The sequence below is a fragment of the Balaenoptera musculus genome, chromosome 20 (assembly GCF_009873245.2).
Source record: "Balaenoptera musculus isolate JJ_BM4_2016_0621 chromosome 20, mBalMus1.pri.v3, whole genome shotgun sequence".
In the NCBI taxonomy this organism is placed as follows: Eukaryota; Metazoa; Chordata; class Mammalia; order Artiodactyla; family Balaenopteridae; genus Balaenoptera; species Balaenoptera musculus.
This window is the reverse complement of record NC_045804.1, coordinates 23,230,736-23,240,291: the sequence shown is the minus strand read 5'-3', so window position 1 is coordinate 23,240,291 and position 9,556 is coordinate 23,230,736. Positions and strand designations below refer to the sequence as shown.

The window sequence follows — 9,556 nt, the reverse complement described above, 5'->3', positions numbered from 1 at the left end:
GTGTCTGGCACACACCAGGTGCTCAATTAATGTTTGTCGAATGATTAAGTGAAGTTAGGAATGGATGAGAACTCCAAAGGAAAAAGTGCAGAGAAGTGGGGGGCTTAGGACTGAAACTTGGGGTGTGCCTCAATCTTTAAGAATGGGAGAAAGAGGGAATGCCAGGGAACTAAGATCCCACAAGCCGCGTAGCACGGCCAAAAAAAAAAAAAAAAAAACTGGAGAAAGAAACAGAAAGTACAGTATCTGTGAAGTCTCAGAAGGAGAATGGGCAAAAAAATACCACTGACCTTTTTACTGTCTCCATACTTTTGCCTTTTCCAGAATGTCACATAGTTGGAATCATACAGTATGGAATCTTTTCATACTGTCTTCTTTCCCTTAGTAATACGCATATAAGTCTTTTAAGTAATATGCATTTAAGTCTTTTCATGTTGGACAGCTCATTCCGTTTTAGCGCTGAATAGTATTTCATTGGTTGGATGTATCACAATTTATTTATTTATTACTATGGAGATAGTAAAAATATCAGTGGCTGCCAGGGTTTGGGGTGGTGGGGTGGGAGGAGGGAGGAATGAACATACAGAGCACAGAGGATTTTTAGGGCAGTGAAAATACTCTGTATGATATTATAATAATGAATACATGTCATCATACACTTGTCCAAACCCACAGACTGTATTATAGACTGTACAACAGCAAAAGTGAACCCTAATGTAAACTGTGGACTTTGGGTGATTACAACGTGTCAATGTAGGTTCATCGACCGTAACAAAGGTACCACTCTGGTGTGTGATGCTGATAGTGGGGAGGCTATGCGTGTGCGGGGGCAGGGGGTAGATGGCAAATCTCTGCACCTTCTACTCAATTTTGCTGGGAACCTTATGCTCTAAAAAATTAGTCTTTTTAAAATGTCAGTGATTGCTGGGAACATTTTCTCCTCCAATTCCCCTTCACCTTGCAGGTCTCAGCTTAGTTCCTCAGGGAAGCCGTCTCTGAGCCCCCTCCACTAAGTCAGTCCCCCCTCATCCTCTCCCATCCCATCCTGGTAGTGGTCCTGGGCTGTTGCCCTCCCGTCTGGTCCTCACCTTCTCTGTTCTGCACTGCAGGTGACTGACCCCTGCAGGCTCCGGACCAATGAGAGGCTCTGGCAGGAGACCAGAGGGTGGAACGTGGAAGGAAAGGAGAATCTTCGTCCGGCTCAGTCCTGAGCGGTATCTATGGAAGTGGATTGTATCTCCTCTGTGGTTCCAACTTCTTCCAAGTGACCCTGGCCCTCCACCACTGATTACACTGTTTTCCCCCCAACCCAGGACTAATAGTGGATTCCTGGTTACCTTGCCATCTCCTCCTGGGCTTCTCAGCTCTTCCAACCTCTGTGTAACCAATTCCTTGTATGAAATTCCATGTTTAAAAACTCGGAATGAGTTCTGTTTCCCTGGTTGGGCCCTGCATGATACAGTACACTCTGTCCATCCTCTCAACATCCTCAACACTGGAATGATTTCGGTCCTCATCTGTAGTCACTTTTCAAGGTCTGCCCACCCTTGGGAAGGGTGTTCCCTAAGGGCAGGGCAGGGACTGGTCTGGAGGTCCCACACTCCCTCCCCAGGGCCTGGCACCGTAGGTGCCCGGAGCATCACATCTGTAGCTGGCTGCATATGAGAGCTAAGACAAGGTCATCTGACTCGGAGGCGGTTAGTGGGGTGTCCATGGAGAGAAGGGATAGTGGGCCAAAAACAGACTGCCGGGGTTACACACAAGTGGGAGATGAAGCAGACACCAGGAGTACCAAGAAGTTTGGAGCTGAGAGGGGAAAGAAGGCTGGGGCAATAGTGTAGGGGAGAGCCAAGACAGAGGAAGTGTTTTTTTTTCTTTACTGGTCTGTTTTTCGGCTGGGGAGACTCGATAACATTTGGAGGTTGAGAAGAAAAAGCTAAAGGTGAGGAATTGAAAGGCGAGAGATGTGGAGACACTGGGGCTAGAACACATGACCTAAGTGGTCTCTTAGGAGGATTAAATCCACCAGAAGGGTTGAGAATGATGTTGAGAGGAGACTGGAGGCAGGGAGGTGAGTTAGGAGGGGATAACCCATCAGGAAGTGAGAAGAATTTGAGTCAAGCCTTAACCCAGGGCTCCCTAAGAAGCCTAAGAAGGCTCCAAGGTCAGGAGGGGTCTCGGGTACGCCCAGGAGATGACCTCTTGGTAAGGTCATTTTTGCCCAGTGCTCCAGAGACCCCCACCCAGGCAGCTCTGTCCTTTGTGGAGATGAACATCTCTCTCCTCAGCCACGTCACCAGGGCTCCTCCTATTGTCCCACAGCTCTGTGGCTCGCCATGCCCCCTCCTATCCCCCCTTGTGAAGCAGAATTAGTGAGAGTCAATCAGGATCCAGAATCTGCATGCAATGGTGTGCTGGTAAATGCTGAACAACCAGCTTGCTGGTAGGTAGCCCTGGTTTATATTGTTTGCTAATTTCTCTGGTGTAAATACTCCCATCATGTCTGATTTCAAGCAACATGAGTTCCTGGCGGCAGGATAGGAAGAGAGCCCCAGCACACCACTGCCTGCACCCATTCCCTCTCCTGCTTCCCTAGTCCCACCGATACCTCTGGACTGGGTGGCAGCAATGGGGCAGGTCCAAGCCTGGGAGGGCAGCAACAGCACTACAGCTGCAGCCTCGGCCAGGCCCCTGATGGAGAAAGAAAGCTGCTTCTCCTTCAGGAACATCCATTCCCACCCCCCAGTCCTCTCTGATCTCAGCCTCACATCCGAGTTCTTCTCAAGCATAACTTCAGGATCTCCCAGCAAAGTGGGGCCTAAGACCCACAGACACAGAGATGATTCACTAGCTAATTTCCCACTAGACATCACTGGACACCGTGAACTGTGCTGACCAAGGCAATAAAAACCAGAATATAATTGCCTTTCTTCCAAAGCAAACAGAAAAGGAGAAATGATCCAAGAATGGCATTCTCTCACTGATTCACAGAATTCACTCACTCTTCATCACTCTTCTACAGAAGTGATTGGGCAATTTGCTCCTTGAAGCCCACAGTCTCTTTGCAGAGTCCTGCACGCAGAAGAGCAGGGGCTCTGGGTCACACCTGGTTTAAATCCCAGATCTTCTATTACAGTGAAGTGACCTTGGGCAAGTTACTTTTCTCTGAGCCTCAGTTTCCTCATCTGTGAAGTGGGGATGATAATAATAGTTATTATTCTATGAGGTTAGACTGCAAAGTTTCTCAACTGGGGGCAGTTTTGCTCCCTTTGGGACATCTGTCAAGGTCTGAAGACATTTTTTTTGTTGTCACAACTGGGTGTAGGAGGGCGGTGTTACTGGCATCAAGTGGGCAGAGGCCAGGAATGCTCTTAAACATCTTATAATATATATGATAGCCTCCCCACAACAAAGAATTATCCAATCCAAAATGTCAGTGGTGCCAGGTTGGGAAACCCTAGACAGGAGTGAATATTTAGCGAGGTTATTATGCATACAAAGCACTTAGAAATATCTGGTTTATTTTTTATAAGCTCTCAAAAAACAGAAGCTGCTATTCTTTTTGGAAGAGCATAGTCTTGCCCTTCCATTTCCGGACTTGAACCATGGGAGTGGGATGCAGAAATCCTTGAGTGCTGAGAACCCAGCTCACTGCTCCAGGTGTGAGTCATCCCATAAATAGCAATTTATTTTATTTAAAGCAGAGCTGAGGCTGCACGACTGACTCAGGGCTAGAAGCCTTCCCAGGTTCTCGTGACTTAACTAGCTGGGCTGGAAGGAAGTAATTTTACCCTGAAGCTCTCCTTCCAGAAGATGCCAGCATTTCAAGGCTCAGAAGTGCTCAGTGCTCACTTGCAGTGGGTGTCATGTTGTTTCTTACCTCACATCACACACAGTTGGGCTTGGAAAGGCCTGGGGAAAGTAGCTGAAACCAGGAGTCCCAAATCTTGTCCTCATTAGTCTGTAGAGGTTTGTTCCTCTCCTGCAACCTGATGTGAAATTCCTTCTTGCGAGTTGCAACTATGGGTCAACAGGTTCACTCTCTCCCAGTAATACACATTAGTGTTAGTGGATAGATTTAAAGACAGATAGTCTTGATAGGGTGGGTGGGTCATCGCAGGACCGAGAGACGTGTCGAGGGAAGCTGGGTAAAGTACATGGGCACTGGGTGTCATAAAGAAGGAATGGTGAAAGAGGGAGAAGGCAAAGGCAGGCCAGGGAATGTCTGCAGACTCTGGCCCTGTGCCCACATCTTTCCTGAGAAGCGGTGTGCCCAGAGGCAAACAGGTGGTGGAAGAGGCAAGCCCTGCATCCAGGCTTGCTGATACTGACCTGTAACCCACCATCTGGCCAAGCTCCACCTCTCCCTGAGTCACTGAAATGAAAACCCTGTGGGTTGGAAGCAGCTTTAAGGGCCCCCAGCTTCTTTCTTACCCATCATCTCCCACGCCAGTCAGTAGCAGAGCGAGTTTATGCAACAGAGACTGTCCAGCTCCAAAGTATGGGGTATCTCTGGACCATGACCACAAACGCTTTAGTGGCCAGGCAAATGACATAGGTTAAGTGGTTGGGTGTAAGACAACAGGGGCTGGGGCTGTGAGGAACTGCAGGCTCTGCTCGAAGGCATTCAAATTCAATTAAAAAAAAACATTGGGCCAGCCAAACAAAACTTATCTATGGCCTGAGTGAGTGGGTGAGGCCTCTAGATGGTTCAGTTTTCTGCCTAAATGGTCTTCCGTATCCCCTGACAACCAAGATGTCTGTTGGATGCAGATCTCCAGAAACAGACTTCAAGCTATGAACCACTGTCTGCAAAGTGGTCCTGAGCAGGTCTTTGCTCCAACACTTCCAGAGATAGGGTGATCCTTACTTTCCCAGACAGCCTTGAATGGGGCCTGCTTACCCGTACCACTAGAGCCACTTACCACACCTGCCTGTTGTAGACCACTTATTGGGGTGGGGTGCCCACGTAGGGGCATATCTTTTATTTTGCAAACTTTTTTTAAGCGTGGAAATATTTTCTTTATTATAAATAAAATACAAGCTCACTGTGGAAACACTGGAAAATATGGAAAAGCAAAAGTTAGAAAAGAAAAAATATCCATACCTCCCTTAAGCACCTCCCCTACCCCTTCCCCAACGCCCACCCCCACCCCCCATTCAGAGAGAAGCATTGTTGACACCTTGGTGCATATCCAGACTCCGAGTCCTTTTTTTAAATAAGTAAAGCTCTAGTCTTCTTTCTGGCTCCATAACCTGTAAACCCAGCGAGGAGCTGCTTCACGCAGCGCTCACACCACGTTGCTTCTCTGGCTGTGGAAAGGGATTGCACCACGCCAGCCGCACGCTCTCACCAGACCTGGGTTTCAAAACACAGGTCTGACCTGCGTAGGCCTTTAGCCCCCCAACCTTCTCGAGGGCAGGCACGAGAACCTACCCTGTCCTCAGAGACTCTACAGCACCAGGCTCACAGCAAGTGCTCAATTAAGTGTTTCTAAATACACACCCCTGCCCCGCCCCGCTCCCTCCACAACCAACACACCTGCCTCAGCCGCCACAGCCTGGAGCAAAGAGGAAACACACCCAAAGCCTGGAGCGAGAGCACGCCTCGCCGTCTCCTAGGTAACCAGGTCCTAGGCTGGGGAGGGCCCACGCATGCGCACGCTCACCCTTTCTTCCCGTAACCTCCAGAAGAAAGCAACCCGAAAGATTGCCAGAAGCCGAGCGCGCATGTGTGGTTACACCAACACCCCTACCGCCTCCGCCTTCTGTGGATCAGTCTGCCCAGCAATCTCTTCTCTATAAACACTGTCCGGAAATAGTGCCCATTCCTGGAAACGAGGCCTCGTTAACCAATCGTTGCTTGGGGCGGTAGGCCAGAACTGGCTGGGACGCGCTGTCTCATTGGTTAGACTGGAGGAGTGGGCGGGGCCAAGGGTCTAGGTGAGGCCAAAGCAAGGAGGCGCGAAGCGAGGCAAATTTGCTGCCGCTGGCGGAGGCGTGGCCCCGGGGGCGGCCGGGAAGGCGGTGAGGGGGCGGGGCCCGAGGCGGGGCGGGGCGACCGTGGGCCCTGAGAGCAGCGGTCGGCGACCGGCGGCGGGAGATCGTGGACGAAGGGAGCGCGACACTCGCTGGTGGGGAGATCGGCGCTCGGCCGGTAGGTGACTGGAGCGAGTCCCGGGGCGAGGGGCAGAGGGGATGGGTCGCTCCTCAACCCGGGGCCGGGCTGCGGCCTGGCCCGCCGCCCCGGAATGGTGGGGGTCGGCGGCGCGGCCGGGGGACCCACTCGCGCGCGGGCCCTCGGCCCTGGCGGCCGGCCGCCGGCGCTCTCTCACTCACGCTGCCAGGGCCACGGTCTCACGCCGTGCTCAACCAGCACACCCACAGGCCACACGCTCGCCCGAAGCGCGCGCAGGGACGCCTTGCTTCCCCTTCTCCAACATCCTTGTTTCTCTGCGCCAAGCTGCCCCACCGCCAGGCCTGCCCCTCCTGCTCTGTTCCCTGGATGCCCCCCAGGATGAGGGCTCACCTCGGCACCGGGCAGAAGGTGCCTAACGCCCAGGTGCGCCGGGTCCGTGAGCCCTCCCACCTGTCCGGGCAGTGAAACTCTCAGGCCTTTCCTGGGAAGTTCTGGGGTCACACCCCGAGCCTGGGAGAAGAGGCAGAACCTGCCCTTGGCACCCAGCGGGGCAGTGCAGGCTACTCGCAGCATCCTCTTTCTCTCCCTGACCCCTCTGTAATTCTTCTGTCCATTCCACTCAGGACTTTATCTGTCAGCTCAGATAAAATATCCCATCTTGGAAGCCCATCGTGGCCCTGGCAGCCTGCAGCCACCGGCACCAGGCAGAAGGAGGCCACTTGTAAAGTACAGAGAGTCCCACCTGCCCGGGAACCTCCTCGGTGCTGGATAACTTCAGAAAAAGCCGTTTTTTCCTAATTGAAGTTAAAATATTGCTCTCGGTCCTAAGGGTGGACTAGGGGATGAATGGAGAAAAGAGACAGAAATCAGTGGTGTAAATGGTAAAATTATTATTTTTTAACTGGGGGACAGTGAGTACCTGTCCCTTGATTAAGAACTTGAAAAGCAAATGAAGTTAAATGATGAGAGATGGGGCCTAATACAGAATAGAAGTCTGAAGTTTATTCCAGGAAAAATGTTGAAAACCCCTTGACTAGAAACATGGTCTTTCTGAAAGAGTAGAGGGAGATAGTATCTTAACATTAGTGATGTGTTTTTTACTTAGTATCTTCATACTTGTAACCTCCTTTTCCCTTCAGATGTCCATGTGATAAGATAGTTAGTATTGTCCTGCTTTAGAGGTGAGGCACCTGAGGCAGGTGTGTGTTTGTCGGGGGCGGGGATGTAAATAGATCTTGCCTAATGCCTCATAGCTAGGACTCAGGGTGAAGACTTGAACCTGGGCCACTGGAGTCTTTCCCAGGCTCCTTCCCCTGGACCAGGACCACATTTATGGGACTTAAGATGCAGGACAGAGGGAGAAGTGTTTGCTGGGGTATTTATGCTTTTAACATGAGAGAACAGGTGCTTGTCTTACAAAGTGTTTGGATTTACTCTTGGTGTTTTTTAAGTGATGTCAAAGACAGTTCCTTTGGTGCAGCAATGCCAGACATCTGAGATTTTCAGACACCTTGAGGACATCCTCGTTTATTTTGAAGGGTGTGGTGAACTTCTCAGAAGGCCTCAAAGTAAAAGTACTAGTCTCTGACTTCAATTTTAGAAATATATACCCAGGTATATGTTCCAGCACTTTTGTGAAATCAGACAGCAGTAAGCCGCCAAGCTTTAGGTCACCTTCTGACTGTTTTCAGAGTCTAAGGAGTAGTTAGTTCTGAAGGGGGTTTTTCGCCCCTAGTATTGTCAGTTAGAGATTGCGGGAGCGGCACCACAGAGACCCTGCCAAATGAGCCTTCATCTATTAAACAAAAATGTCTGGTTGGCCATTTCGCCTCAACAGACGGAGGTTTGGTTCCTCATTTTGGTTCTCCTGTTGAACACTGACTCCATTGTGATCTGCTTGGAGTGTTTGTATATCACTTAATGTTGAGAAGCAGGCCTGCCCTGATTGGTTGTCCAACTCCAGGCAGCTGTTGTGATTTTGTTTGGTGCGTGGTAACCGTTCATCCTGACCAGGGTCTGGTGAGAGATCTGTAGATATGCGAAAGAGGTAAAGCCCGATCCAGGGTTGTTTTCCTCATTGTTGGCACCCTCTTAAGAGTGTCCTATCACTTTGGCCTGCAAAGTCACTTTTAATTTCCTATTTTTTTTCCTGTCTCGATGGACAGCACATGAGCTTTCCTAACAGGCCTGCCTGCCTTGATGAAGAGCTGAGAGATTAATGTTGGTTGACCTGACACATGTTTTTTCTGGGAGAGTAATTAAGAAATCTTAAGGGCTTCCCTGGTGGCGCAGTGGTTGAGAATCTGCCTGCTAATTCAGGGGACACGGGTTCAAGCCCTGGTCTGGGAGGATCCCACATGCCACGGAGCAACCGGGCCCGTGAGCCACAGCTACTGAGCCTGCGCGTCTGGAGCCTATGCTCCGCAACAAGAGAGGCCACGATAGTGAGAGGCCCGCGCACCGCGATGAAGAGTGGCCCCCGCTTGCCGCAACTAGAGAAAGCCCTAGCACAGAAACGAAGACCCAACATAGCAATCAATCAATCAATCAATCAATCAATCTTTAAAAAAAAAAGAAAGAAATCTTAAAACCAAATTCAGTCCTAAATCAAAAGTGTAAGTCAGCTTGATACACACATAGACAGCATCTTTTGTACCAATGGCTTCCATCATCTCAGAGGTGTTTTTTTTTTCCTGGCAAAAGGTTAAAATGCAACTAAAATTCTGCTTTCATGATTAATAAGTCACTACCGCAGTTGTGTCTGATGCTTCCTGTTTGCCCCATTTTAGTATTTCAGTTAAACTGGAAACATCTGAGCCTTATGGGCACTTTTGATGGCACCAACGTGAAATTGGCGGGAAGGGGGACAGTTCCCTGTCAGTGGATTTAGGGAGCTTTAAGGATAAGCCAGCCTCTCTGGGCGCTGCACGCCTGAGATCCTTCAGCAGGAGAAGGAATGGGGGTTGAGCACCTTCAAGGGGTAGGTGAGCGTTTAGAGTGATGCACGTGTGAAGGCTTTGCATTTGCTTGGCGATGCTGACTGAAATGTTGAAAGCAGTAGATGAGAAGTGGAAGGCCAAACATAGGGCAGATCGTGTGGTAGAACATTTCAGTTGAGCTGAGCGAGACACTGAAGTATGTTGGATTTGGGGTCTTCAGTTCTGGCCTTGTCTTACTGCCTGAGTGACAATGCAGAGAAAAGTCACTTTTTCTCAGCAGCCTGTGCACCCTTCTTTGTACTCTATCAATAGTTTAAAAGATCCCCTTCCTGTGGTTGCCAAGGTGGGGGGGCGGGGTTGGATTGGGAGTCTGGGATGAGAAGATGCAAGCTATTACATATAGAATGGATAAACAACAAGGTCCTACTGTATAGCACAGGGAACTATATTCAATATCCTGTGATAAACCATAATGGAA

General features: G+C 49.9%; 1 protein-coding gene across 1 annotated transcript in view; it reads left to right on the top strand.

Annotated features, from left to right (window-relative positions):
- Positions 1 to 6,057: 6,057 nt before the first annotated feature.
- The window catches only part of MAP3K14 (mitogen-activated protein kinase kinase kinase 14), a 42,671-nt gene continuing 39,172 nt past the window's right edge, over positions 6,058 to 9,556 (top strand). Inside the window, exon 1 of the mRNA XM_036837631.1 lies at positions 6,058 to 6,157. The gene's annotated coding sequence lies outside the window, so the exon portion shown is untranslated. The remainder of the gene's footprint in view (positions 6,158 to 9,556) is intronic.